Genomic DNA, 14,248 nt, shown 5'->3' on the forward strand with positions numbered 1-14,248 from the left:
TGTTTGAGAAACCCAAGGACACCAGCTTCTGGGTTACAAACTCACTGATTAACAAAAACTGCTGGGAAAACTAGAAAATAGTGTGGTGGAAACTGGGTATAGATCAATGCTGGTTACCGTATACCAAAATAAAGTCCAAATGGCTACACGATCTAGGTGTAAAGGCTGATACTATAAACAAATCAAGGGAGCAAGGAAATCAGATTTATGGAGAATGGAGGAATTTATGACCAAAAAAGAGATAGAGTATTATGAAATGCAAAATGGATGATTTTGACTACATTACATTGAAAAGTTTTTGCACAGACAAACCCAATGCAACCAAGATTAGGAGGGAAGCAGAAAACTGGGAAAAAATCTTTACAACTAGTATCTCTGATAAAGGCCTCGTTTCTAAAATATATAAAGAACTGAGTAAATGTGCAAGAATACAAGTCATCCCCCAAATTGATAAATAGTCAAAGGATATGAACAGGCAGTTTTCAGAGGAAGAAATTAAAACTATCTATAATCATATGAAAAAATGATCTAAATCACTATTGATTAGAGAGATGCAAATCAAAACAATTCTGTGGTACCACATCACACCTATCAGACTGGCTAAAATGACAAAACAGGAAGATGATACATGGTGGAGAAGATGTGGCAGAGTTGGAACACTAATTCATGGTTGGTAGAGCCGTAAGCTGGTCCAACCATTCTGGAGAGCAATTTGGAACTATGCCCAAAGGGCTATAAAAATGTGCATACCCTTTCACTCAGCAATACCACTTCTAGGGCTTCATCCTAAAGGGATCATAAAAATAGGAAAAGGACCCATATGTACACAAATATTTATAGCAGCTCTTTTTGTAGTGGCCAAAAAATGAAAGTTGAGAAGATGCCTATCAATTGGGGAATGGCTGACCAAATTGTGGCATATGAATGTAATGGAATACTATTGTGCTATAAGAAATGATGAAGAGGAGGACTTCAGAAAATCCTGGAAAGACTTAGATGAACTGATACTGAGTGAAGTGAGCAGAACCAGGAAAACATTGTTCACAGAAACAGCCACAGTGTGCGATGACTGATTTTAATAGACTTAGCCCTTCTCAGCAATGCAAGGACCTAAAACAATTCCAAAGAACTCATGATGGTAAATGCCATCCATATGTAAACAACTATGGAATTGGAAAACAGTGTGAAGCAAACTATTTTCTTTTTTGTGTGTTGTTTTGTTTTTCTTTTTCATGTTCTCTCCCATTTGTTATAATTTTTCTAAGCAACATGACTAATATGAAAATGTATTTAATAGGAATGTATGTGTAGAGCCATATCATATTTCATGCTATCTTGGGGAGGGAAGAGGCAAAGAGGGGGTGAAAATTTAAAACTTATGGAAGTAAACTGAAAACTAAAAATAAACAATTTTTTAAAAAGTTCTAAAGTTACTCAATAGGCAATGGGGAACCATGAGTTTTGAGCAGAAGAGTAACATTACTAAATATGTGCTTATTTCATATAACAGTCACAAATGGGAAAATTTATTTGAAGGCTACTGAAGTCCAAGGCAATAGTAATGAGTACTATAGTAAGGTAGAAGTAGCAGGAAAAGAAAATGGATAGATATAAAAGATATCTGGTGTTTTGGAAATAGAAGAGACAGAACTTGATGACTATTTAGGAGAAGTGAGAATAAGGGAAGAATCAAAAACAACATAATTGAATATTGTTTTTCCTATCAAAAATGTGTGCTAAGTTCCACCACTAATTCCATAGAATGATAAATAAACTTTTAAAATATGAAAAAAAATCAAACTTTTAAAATCAGGACATTAGGAAAAGAGGGGAACTCTGGATCTCCCCAGATCATTGGTTGTTAATAATCACTTTTCTCAGTGAGATATTCCTAAAATGATTTTTATTTTATAAGATTTATATTAATTTACAATTTCATATTCTACAGAAGGGCCACATCTTAAATTCTTGAGCTTCAAAGAAATGTTGAGTTCTTCACAACCTATTTTTTTCTTATTCTTGGGAAGAGCTCTTAAATCCTAAATGTAATGACCTTTTTTTAGACCTCATTCTACTTGACTTATGAAGTTTTTAACATTGCGGAATACCTCCACTCTCTATACATTTTCTCCTCCCCTAGGTTTTAAGACTGGGCTCTTTTTCTCCTAATATAGACTTTTATATCTCCTTACCTTAATTTATGCTTAATGTGCCCCTCCCCAAAACTTTAGTGAAGTTTCCTGTGTGCAGGACCTGTTTGATTTTTGTTTACATGTATACCACTCCAAGCACAATGTCTCACATCTCTATGCCTTAATAAATATTTATTGAATTGGATTACCCTTGGTGTCAGGTATTAACAACCAAACAGAAGCCCCAAGTTTCATTATAGATGGGTCAACAAAGCTGTAACAACATTTGAAAGCTACTCATTTCAGGATTTTTTTATTGTGAGATGTTAAGTTTTATACAAAGACAACAGTTAATACAGTAATACTATTTTCTGTAGTATACTATAGCTATCGCAAATGTAGATTTCATAATATCAGGCTAAAGAGGTCACTTTAATTTGTAAATGAATTAATCAGCTTTGAGTTCTTCCTTACTCACCATCTGCACTAAAAACTCAAACTATCTTAAAAATGAATATCTGGTTACATGATAGACAGTAACTGAGAAAATGTAAATAGATTAGTACCAATCTACTCTGTCCTATGACTTCTGTAGGTGATGTCCTCTCTCCTAAATGGCTGAATTGGCCCATTCGGTTAGTCATTTGGATGATTCAAACTATACATCCTGCAGACATCTCAAACTCATTATTTGTCCAAAACAGAACTCATTATCGTTCTCCTAAAGTTCATGGCTTTCTGTCAGGGAAATCCTCCCAGTCACCCCAGCTTGACAATCTCAGAAGCATCCTCAACTCTTCATTATTCAACCCCACTCCTATCCCTATATCCAGTCAGTTACCAAGTTTTGTCAAATCTACTTCCACAATATCTTTACTGTTTGTCCCTTCATTCTACTTATATGTCCCCGATTCTAATTCAGGCCCTCATCACCTCTTGCTGTCATATTTTATTAACTTCCTATTGGTCTTCTTACTTCAAGTCTCTCCCCTCTATAATCCATCCATGTAGCTATCAAAGTGATACTCCTCAGGTTCAGACCTGACCGTATCATTCCCTTTCACCTCTAGAATAAAGGGTAAATTTCTCTTTGTTATTTAAAGCTTAACAATCTCTGCCTACAACTTATCTTCCTAGGGCTGTATATCACTCCTTTCATTTACTCTTCAATCCAACCAAATTTACTTTTTTGCTGTTCCCCATACATAACATTTGGTCTCCCATCTCTTTGACTTTGTGAAAGTTTTCCTAGCTTCAGAGTGATTATCAGTAGTAACTGTTGTTGTTTCCCTCCCAGCCTGAAGTCTTCCCATGTCTTCCCTTCCCTTCCCTTTCCCAAAACCTTACACCTACTGCACTCTGAAGCTGGGATGCCAATGGGCGCCTGTCTAAAGGCTCTTCTGGGCCCTCCTCGCATTAGAGTGATCATCAATAGTAATGGTTGTTGTTTCCCTCCCAGCCTGAAGTCTTTCTTTTTCTTGGCCTCATTAAAGGGGCCATGCCCTGGCTACTTCTTAAACAGGTCTATTCTATGAATGAGTATTACCTTACCCGAAGTGAGTACCTGCAAAGACTTTGGCCTAAAGGGCCCACAGTCTCCCAGTGCATCCTGGGTCATCTCCAGTCATCCTGATGAATATCTGGTCACTGGATTCAGATGGCTCTGGAGGAGAAGTGAGGCTGGTGATCTGCACAGCCCTCTCTCACTCAAAACCAAGTCAAGTACAAGTCATGTCATCATTTCTCTGATGGCATGGTCTTCTTCAGCAACGAAGGATGAACACAACAAGCTCTAAGCACTCCACAGTGCCTGCTTCAGCCCCCTTCATGGCTTTTGAAGCAAACTGTTGTCATCCACTGGGAGGAAGTCATTACATTCATCACATGGGAGGTAGATATCTCTCAATTCACCAATAGTTTTGAGGCCTACTGGTTACCCTCAACGTGCTTTAGCTAATCTGCTGGGACAGTTTTACCAAGGTATGGCCACTGTGCATGCTATAGCTTCTTGGAGCCACAGATGAAAGCTGAGTGCCAAGTGGACATCAATAGTGTATGATGAGCCCTGAAAAGGACTCTGTAATCCTCACACCAGAGGAGCTACTGCTCCCTGAACACCCATATACCTCCTTTGGTTCTGCTTTTTATATAACAGACTTTTCAGAATAATACCATATTTCTTCTTCTTATCCTTCTTCTTGGGTATTAACTATTCACCACTCTATGAATTTACCAAGATGATAGATGAAAGGATTTTGCTTCCTCTCTTTTTCACTTTTCTTTTTGCCATTTACTTCCTTTTGTTGTGGTGAAAGTACTTCTTTTAGAAGACTGTGCTTATCCAAGACGATAACAATCAATTTTTTTAACTTTTTTCTGTACTGATTTGTTAGTACTCTAAGGCACACAATCAATAAATATTAAGTGCCTACTAGATACATTGATTCCAGGGATACAAATTGTTGTTGTTCATCCTTCATTCTCAAAGACAACCAATGACATCAAGAGGGTGATGTCTTGACTTATCAGTAAATTGGGAAGCAGAGCTGAGCAAAGCCATCAGCCTTACTCTCTCCTCTAGAGTCATCTGAGTCCAATGGCAAGACATAAGTCAAGATGACTGGAGATGGCCCAGGATGCAATGGGAGACGTTTAAGCTAAGGACTTTCCCAAGTCTCAATTTATCTGAGGTAAGAATTGAGACAAAAGATGGCCTAGTTTGCTGATATATTCTGAGAAATGAGCTATTAAATCCATCTTCCTCCTTTGCATGGTACCAGAATTAGGAATTCAAGATTGCATAAGAAGTAACTACCAAGGCTGGAAATTCCTAAGTCCATTTCTCAGAATTACTAGTCAACAGAGAGGCAGAAGATAGCAGCCAGAAATTGGAGGATCAAGAAACTCCAGTCTCAAACTTACCGAGGAAAACATGTCTCCCACTGCTATCTTAAGTTTTGCTAAAAGGTACAGTGACTAAGAAGGAAGAGGTAAGAGAAATTCCCCTACCTTGCACTCCAGTGTAAAAGTAGATGGTATATAGATGTTTATTGCCTTCCTCTCTTAGAAGTCAAGTGGAGAGGAGGGGAAAGGGGGAGAAAATGTCTCAGAAAGCCATTTCTTTTCACTATTATAATCTTGGGAAAGGAGTGGGAGAATGGTTGAGGACTGATCAAAGGAGTTCAGTGTGTCCTTTTAGTAAGGAACCAATGTACATGCCCCTAAGCAAGAGACTAGGTTGAATATCCAGTTCCATGGAAGGTATTACCATTCATTAATCAGTTCCCCTGATCATCTCTGCTACAGAAACAAATCTGTTAACATGAAAACAGGCAGCCTGTTATAGTGATCAGGTCATCCTTGGGTATATATTTCCAGCCTCTGACGCAATTCTGGTTGTACAACTCTGGTCAAATCATTTAATCTCTCAGTGTCCCAAGCAACACCCTGTGCCACTAGATTATAAATTGCAGAAAAGCTTCCCGTATGCATTGATAGAGAAAATTTCCTCACCTGTGGCTCCATATATTAACAAAAGCACAGGTCCAGTAAAAAAAAAAAAATCAATTCAACTTATATAAATGACACAAATCTAAAAATTCCTTAACAATATAGCCAAATAAGCTATGATATCTATTATGAACTATTAGTATACTAAAGTATAACTTCTAATCCAAAATAGGACCAAGTGTAGAAATTCAAGTGAGGTCAGAGATTTGAAAGATATGACCAAAAAACAAATTGGGCAAACTTGCTACATATAAGAATCTGTCTTCAACTGCTTATTATGAATCAAATTGAGCATTTCATCACATACATTTCTAGTAGAGTAGTCACTAAATGATCCTTGATGTGACATTGTTAAAAATTTCCAATGGGAAAAAAATACATAATTTCAATAACTTGTTCAAGTGTCTAACAATCTTTACTATATCTATTAGCTGTATTTAAATCTAATCTAAATTGAGTTACATTCCATCTCCTCTCCTAAGTAATGATAAAGAACAAGTAAGTACTATTCTCTACTACACTGCTGGTAATAATTCTCTATCTAAATGTTCAAGTTGCTTACAAAGAGAAATTTGCCAAACAGGCAGACTGCTTATGATGGCTGTTCCTTTAGCCCAGACAGGTCCACTCTCTCCAAAAACATCTTCTTAACTTGTATACTTTGCCCTGTGTTGAGTTATTTATTTTAAGTATGGAGGATAGCTAGTCTAAATAATGCCATCTGCCATCTTTGATATTAATGTTTGATCAGTGCAATTGCTATTTAATCTTTTTGTATTATGTAATATCTACACTGTTGTTATGTTATCTCCCAACAAGTCATCTTACTCTAGATCCATCCTTGCATCATGAAACTTCTAAAGGGAGTTGTAACTGAAATATAATGAAAATTTTATTGAAATAATATAAAATCCTCCCCACCCTCATTTGTTAATTTTTTTTTGTCACTTGAGAGAGCAATAGGAGGGGTAAAAGATATCAAAAACAATATATTTCACAGAATCAAATAATGTCAGACATAGAAGGTACCTCAGAGTCAATCTAGTCCAACTTATACTAAACAAGAATCTCTTACAACACATTCAAAGAGTCATCATCCAACCTTTGTTGCCAGACTTCAGGGGAAGGAGAACCCACTATTTCCTGACAGGCCCATTCCATTTTGGGATTATTCTTAATATTAGGATGATTTTCCTTGTGATAAGTCTAAATGTTCCTCTTTGCAACTTCCACTAATTACTCTTTAGGTCTCCCCTACTTGGGCCAAGAAGAACAAATTCAATCTCTCTTCCACATGATAACTTCTGAAATATATAGTATTATGTGCCTAGAATGCTCTCCCTCATCTCCACCTCCTGGTTTCCCAGGTTTCCTTCAAGTTTTAAGTAAAATTCCATCTTCTAGAACAAGCTTCTCCCAAATCCTCTTAATTATGGTGTGTTCCTATTTATTCTGTACGTAGCTGGTTTGTACATATTTGTACATATTCTCTCCCCTATTAGATTGTGAGCTCCTTGAGGGCACTTTAACATAGAGTCAGAAAACCTGAGTTCAAATTCTGATTCCATCACTTAATAGCTATTTGACCAAGGACAAGTCACTTAGTTGCTTTGAGCCTCAGTTTTCCCATCTATAACATTGGGATAATAGTATTTGTACCTCATATCATCCAGGGCTGTTGTCAGGAACATACTTAGTAAGTCTTAAAGCACTATTACATATAAATTGTTATTATCTGAAATATATAATTATGTTAAGCTACAAAAATATGTCTATTAAATACAACATTCAATTAAAAATACTACCATTAAGAGAATATTCTTAAACATTTTATTTTTACCTTTTAATATTTTAATGTAATTCCCTCATTAAGTTGGTAAATGTTACAATGAATGCTCCAGTTTTTTGAGACCTACAATTTAAATGTTGAGATTGAAAACTATTTAGATAGTTAGTAACAACTCACATTTATGTAATGTTTTATAGTTTGCAAAGTAATTAGTTTTAAGTGACTGTGGAAAAAGTATCTATGTTCAAATCTTTTTTCTGCTACTGATCACCTTCGTGACCTTGGGCAAGTAACTTGTAGGATTCAGTTTCCTAATCTTTAAAACAAGGGGGTTCAGTTAACCAATCTCCAACGTGCCTCCCATTTTAAAAGTCTACTTTGCTGTGATTTCATTGAGGAGGCCCTATAATATTCCATGCTATTATATAATCATCACAGCATCATAGGGAACAGAAATATCTGTGGAACCTCACAAAACAAAGAAAATCTTTTCTCAGATTTTCTTATAACAAGTCTATATATTTACATCATACATGATTGTAGAGGTGTCAAACCCCATGGCCTATAGGCCACAAATTCCTTGCAAAACTCCCAAATCAGATTAAAATGTAATTGGAAATGTTTAACAAAATTTAAAAAAATATGATACATTTGTAGTTTTCTAAGTCAATATCCTGCCCTCAAGGATATGTTTCTACTTGAGTTTGATGTCTACTGTTGCTTAAAGTTAAATGTCTATTCTGCAGATGATTTCTAAATCTATGTATCCAGCTGTCATCTTTCTCCCTTACCTACATTCCCACATTACCATCAACTTGTTGGACATCTCTGCCTACCCGTCTCAAAGCCTCTTTAAACTTTACATGTCTAAAATAGAATTTATTTTCTTCCTCTGCAAAAACCCTTTTCCTAACTTCCCTATTTCACTTGAGGGCACCACCCTTCTTCTAGTCACCCAGGTCCATAACTTCTGAGTCATACTCAATTCTGCATTCTAACTCACCCCCATAGACAATCAAATTACCAAGTTTTGTCAGTTCTACTTCCACTCACACATTCTCTCCACTCACATGACCATCAATTTAGTTTTTAGCACTAATCATCTCTCTGCTTCTAATTGTTCTCCATGTCTCCAATCTAGTCTCTCTCTCATGTCTCCTCCTTATAGCTGCCAAAATAATGTTCCCAAAGCACAGGTCTGACTAGGTCACTTTTCCTTGAGCAGGAAGTTTCATAAATTCCCTAACACCTCTGGGACAAAATGCAAATTCTTTTGTTTGACATTTAAAACCCTTCACAATCTAGACATCTCAATTACTTTTCCCTCCTCCTCATTCTCCACCGGCTACACAGTGTTCTGACCCACTTGGACTTCTTTATCACGCCATAATGCCCCAGGAACCTCATATGTAATTGGGAAATCTCATTATCTTGCAAAATCAAATTAGCCCTGGTATTTGCATCTCTTCAGTGCCATCTGCCCCTCTGACTGGAAGATGGAGCTAAAAGCTCCAAAAACACTCTTTTGAAAGAGGACCCAGGGCAATCAGTTCCTAATTTCCTACCAACAGCTCTGCTTTTGGATTTCACTGGTCTTCTCCATTATGCCCTCGAGCTTGGTACCTCCTTTCACCCTTTTTTGCTTATAAATACATCATTATATTATCCTATTTTCTTTTTTGAATTGTTATTGATATCGGGTTTTTACATCACCTTCATTTTCAAATATATCCCTCACCTCTGCCCTCTCCTAAGAGTTATCCCTTCTAACAAGGAATAAGACCAAAAAAAAAGCATTGCAACAAAACTAAGCAACACATTGACCAAGAGCTGCCAAAGTGATTTTCCTAAAGCGTAAGTTTGACCGTCTTGTGTCAATTCTTCATGACCCCATTTGGGATTTTCTTGGCAAAGACACTGGAGTGGTTTGCCATTTCCTTCTCCAGCTGATTTTACAGATAAGGAACCAAGGCAAAAAGGGTTAAGTGACTTTCCCAGGGTCACACAGCCAGCAAGTGTCTAAGTTTAGATTTGGCACTCTATTCACTCTGCCACCTAACTGCCCGACCATGTTACTCTACTTCTTAGTAAACTCTAGTGGCTTCCTATTGCTTCAAAGAAGAAATAAAATACTTTGGCATTTAAAGCACTTCACAATCTGGACCCAGCCTACTTTTCCAGGCTTATTATACATTTACTCCATTTCACGCACTCTACAATCCAACTAAACTGGCCTTCTTTCTACTCCTCATACACAAAACTTCAACACTACTCTGTCTCATTGTAACTGCTCTCCCTTACACCTTAGAATCTTTCCCCACATCTTAGAATGCCTAGAATCCTTTAAGATACAGGATCCCTCTAGATTTTTGGTGCCTTCCCCCTCTCCCAAAATTATCTTTCTCTATTTACATATATACTTGTTGTCTTTCCCTCATGCCAGACAAGGTCCTTGAGGGCAAGGACGGTTTCACTTTTTCTTTGTATTTCCACCATTTGGTATGTAGAATACATTTGTTAATTGACTGACAGAATATTAATTGTTACATATCCACAATTCCCCACCTCTGAAAAGAAGTGACAGAGACGCATTTTCCCATCTCTTTTGTAATGACCAGGTCTGATCATTACTATTAGTTTTAAATCTGGGGATTTATTTTGTCCTGTCTATTGTAGTCACTGTATACATTATTTTTCTGGTGTTTACTTCCTTTTGTGTCAGTTCATATATATCTTTCCATGCCTACCTATTACTAAATATTAATATCATCAGTTACAGATATTATTAACATTAACTAATAATTCTATAACATAATTAATATACTATTTATGTTGAATAATAATCATATTTATTTTATGGTGCACATGTTCCATTACATTCAATTTCCCAAACAATAAGCATCTATTTTGCTCCCAATTCTTAGCTATTGCCTAAAAGTGTTGGCATGGATATTTTGATGTGTTTAGGACCTTTCTATCTTGATTTCCTTGGGTATATACCTAGCAGTAGAATCTCTGGATAAAAGTCTATGAACATTTTAGACATTTTCATTGAATTATTCCAAATTACTCTGCTGTAACAGCAATATACAAAACAAAATATAATTTAAGTCCCACAAAAATACCATATAGCTTAAGTACCAAATGTTTCTTTTTAAACAAAAACAAAAGGTTTTTGTGATGTGGGAAACAATGGAAGAACTATGTGTTTTTGACACAACAAAAGTTTGAAAATCCTGAAATCAAACAAACAAAACAAGAATAGAAAATTGTGTCATTCCTGAGGCATCAGAAATTACCCAGGGTTCTCAATTAGATATCAGAGTAGAGCTTTTATTTATTAGAGTGTCAGCCAGGTCAGCCAATTCAAAGTAGGATCTACATCATTGAATTTGAATATTACTTGACTGTTTCCTCTTGACATCCAATTTAAATGTAATTAACATGAATTTACTGAGGATCTACCATAGCACTATGCCAAATATGCCACTTTCTGTGTGTTGTTGTGTTTGTCCTTTGTTCTGAAAGAGTACCATGACATCAAGATGATGACATGACTTGTAGTTAACTGTGATTTAAGTGAGGGAAGGCTGTGTGAGACCTTTCCTGGTCCCCTACCTTTCCCCTCAAGATTACCTTGAATTTGTCTTATATATGTGTTTTGTACACATAAAATGTATGGTTTCGTACATATATTTATATTGTCTCCAGGTTAAAATGTAAGCTCCTTGAGGGAAGAGACTGTTTCGATGTTTTTGCATCCCTAGCACCTAGTACACTGCCTGGTACATCCTTAGTATTTAATAAACGCTTGTTGACTGACTGCTATGATGAGAAATGATAAATCATATTCTTTACACTATAAAAATGGATTTTAATAAGTACGATTCTTAGCACGTGAAAGTAGTGAGGTAGGCCACTCATGTACTTAGAGTGAGGGAATAACCCAAGTGTTGCAACAGAATCCCGAAATACAAAAATCACCAACACAGAAGAAACATCCATAGCGTATTGGATAGATCCTTTAGGGAGGAATTATGGGAAGATATGTCCCAGAAACATGTAGAGGTGTTAAGAATGGAGATAGCCTATTTCACTTTCTATAAAAAATACAAAGGAGAGCATATGAAAAAAAGATGAGTGTAAATTGAAAAGTGAAAGTATGAAGCTAGAAACAACAATGTTGGAGAATAATAATTTCAGGGTGTGCTGCTGGAAAACCTAGGTTAAATACAGACTAAGTTAAAGTTGGTACAAACTATAGAGCATATTTATTTAACTTGCTTTTTTTTGGAGGACTGAAGGATTCTGCATATAAAGTCATCTATGATGTTAACTCCTGCTTCTCTATTTGGAGGAAAAAGGAAGGAAAGAAGGAAGGAAGAGGAGGAATTAAGGAAAGAGGAAGGAAGGAAGGAAAGAAGGAAGAAAGGGCCCTTTGGGATGGATCCTAGAGGCCGCCAGCGTTACCTGGGGGGTGAGAATGTGTGCCACCGAAGACCATGAGAAGGATGGTTATACCCATACATGTTGGCTGAGGTCTAAGTGAATGACACCAACCTGTTCCTGGACATTCTATCGGAGGTAACCCCTGCCTCTGCTTTTAAAAGGCTGTCACTTCCTGCCCGCTGTCCCTGAATTTGGGCCTGTGCATCCTGCGGGAACTACATCTCCCATCAGTCGAGAGCAAGAAGGGGTAGGTTAGGATAGCCCCCAGCAAAGGACCACACCTCAGCTTGATCGCGAAAGACAATTTTGATTCCCGACGTGGAGGGTAGTGGGTAGGGTTTCATGCAGTGCCTGCTGGGAATTGTAGTCTCCGTAGCAGGAGCTGCGCTGAACCTGCCGGGAATTGTAGTTTCAGTAATGGGGGGAGGGGATTGGGGAAGGAGGGGGGTCGGGCCCTGTCCCTCCCCCCCCGTCACTTCCTGCCTGGCTGCGGGAGCCCGAGCGGCTCATTCTCTTTAGTGTTTGCCCTGTGGCCGCAGCGTCTGGCTCGGCTTCCCCCTCCCTCCCTCCCCGATCCCCGGCGCCCGCCCCCCCACAGGCCATTCCGCCTCCCCTCCCCTCCTCACAACCACCGCCTAACCGATCCTTCGTCGGGGGACGAGTCCCGGGAATCCAGGTGAGGCGCTTCGGCCCAGCCCGTTGCAGCTTGGGGGAGGGCCTGGTGGGTGAGGGAGAGGCGGAGGGGACGGGAGACAGCTCCCCTGAGCCACCCCGGCCTAGCTCGGCCTGAGGAGGCGAGGCAACCGGCCGCTTCCAGCGTGCCTCGGCCGACAGGGCTGGGGACACCAGGCCGCTGAAGGAGTCAGCTTCCCTCCCCGGCCGGAGTGGGGAGGGGCTGCCGCCACCCCCTCCCCCAGGAAAGGCCTCAGTCCCTCCGCCCTCCTCGGGGCGGGGATCAGGCCTATTCTGGGAGAAGAGCCCTCAGCCTTCTCCTCCTGCCGCTGCCCCTCGCCGTCCTCCCGGGGTATGGGGGCTCGGGAGGCGCCGGTTCCTCCGCCGCCCCTTCTCCATCCTTGGTCTTTTTCTGCTTGATGCCCTTCCCCGCCTTTTCCCCAGAGGAACGGTGTTTGCTGCAGCCCCCGTCTCGCTGGGGACCCATGTCTGCTCCCCCCCAGCAGGCCCCTTCCTCCCTCTGCACCTTCTCGGCCTGAGGGACGTGCAACAGCCTTTTTAACCTGTTCTTTGCCACGGAGGGGAAGACCAGGCCCTTTTTAAGGCAGGAGCCCCTCGTAAGCTCCTCTCTTCCGGATTTTGCACACACACACTCCCCCCCCCCCCCAAACCCTAGCCCAGTTCTAAGGCTAGAGTGTTTATCTCTGAATGCCTAAAGAAATTTATTCTGACCCTTTCCCCTACTCCGCTGCCTGCCAGATTGTCCATGGAATGTTCGTTGAATTGTTGAAACTCCAGCAGTTTTTTATTGTTCTATGTCCCAATCTTCATTATCCTAAGGGAGAGGATAGACTGGTTCTGGGTTGTTTTTTTTAATCCTCCGAGCTTTCCTATATCAAATATGCCTTTCGTATTAGGGAGGAAGTTAGGTATGGTTCTGGTTCCTTGAAAGGAAGGAAACAGTAGTGGTATCAAACAAAGTTCTGAGCTGCCGCCCTCATACACCTGTGCACTTGGGGGAGAAATGCATTTTTCTGCAGGCAGTTGTGTTGAGGAGAAGACTATTTCAGTTTAAACTTATCCATGGCAACTGATGTGGATGTGAGAAATTCATCATCCCTCCGGTAGAAAGTATGTGGAACCAGCTGGTTATCATTTGGGGCCACAACCTGTAAGAGAAAGGTAATATTGCCATCCCGTATTTAGTAAGTAAATAGATTCAGTGGCTTATTTCCTTCCTTGTCCTTACTCCAAATTGCCTCGTCTTCTACTGTAATATAATCCAAACCTCTAACACCATACCTTTTTGCCAGCTCCTCTGCCCTCGTTTACTGATGCCTATTATAAGTCTGTGCACTTACCCATGTGGCAATATCATTCGTGTATGTAAGAGAATCTCTTCTATAAGGCCAAATATGTATGGCAGCCCAGTCATCTGTGGGTTTTTCTGGCAATGGGAAAAGCTTTAAGGTTTCAGGGACTTTGTTGTTTTTCTGTATGCTGTCGGATTGTCTTGATTGTTGTGAGTCTGCAGGAGAAAACTGATTTTAAGTTGTTCGTGTTATCTCTAGGTAATCAAAGTGAGATAAATTATACTAAGAGTTATTGAAAGTTAAAGTGGCTGGATTGCAGAGAGTAATTTTAGAGTTGACAGGTGAGATTTTAGTGTAGTAGGTTCATTTGTGCATGCTGAGTT

General features: G+C 39.3%; 2 protein-coding genes across 22 annotated transcripts in view; one reads left to right on the forward strand and one right to left on the reverse strand.

The window, feature by feature from the left end:
- The window catches only part of DDX27 (DEAD-box helicase 27), a 36,539-nt gene extending 24,266 nt beyond the window's left edge, over window positions 1-12,273 (reverse strand). Inside the window, exons 1-2 of one of the 2 annotated variants that reach the window (XM_072633599.1) lie at window positions 12,162-12,273; window positions 7,483-7,554 (exon numbers count right to left, since the gene is read on the reverse strand). The gene's annotated coding sequence lies outside the window, so the exon portion shown is untranslated. Of the gene's footprint in view, window positions 1-7,482; window positions 7,555-11,991 lie in introns of both variants that reach the window. The other variant, XM_072633598.1, reaches the window with a different exon arrangement.
- A 20-nt stretch (window positions 12,274-12,293) lies between these two features.
- The window catches only part of STAU1 (staufen double-stranded RNA binding protein 1), a 59,473-nt gene continuing 57,518 nt past the window's right edge, over window positions 12,294-14,248 (forward strand). For 16 of the 20 annotated variants that reach the window (XM_072633603.1, XM_072633610.1, XM_072633616.1 and 13 more), the window contains exon 1: window positions 12,338-12,556. The gene's annotated coding sequence lies outside the window, so the exon portion shown is untranslated. Of the gene's footprint in view, window positions 12,557-12,842; window positions 13,735-14,248 lie in introns of those variants that run through there. The other 4 variants (XM_072633609.1, XM_072633605.1, XM_072633611.1 and 1 more) reach the window with 4 other exon arrangements.

The sequence above is a fragment of the Notamacropus eugenii genome, chromosome 1 (genome assembly GCF_028372415.1).
Source record: "Notamacropus eugenii isolate mMacEug1 chromosome 1, mMacEug1.pri_v2, whole genome shotgun sequence".
In the NCBI taxonomy this organism is placed as follows: Eukaryota; Metazoa; Chordata; class Mammalia; order Diprotodontia; family Macropodidae; genus Notamacropus; species Notamacropus eugenii.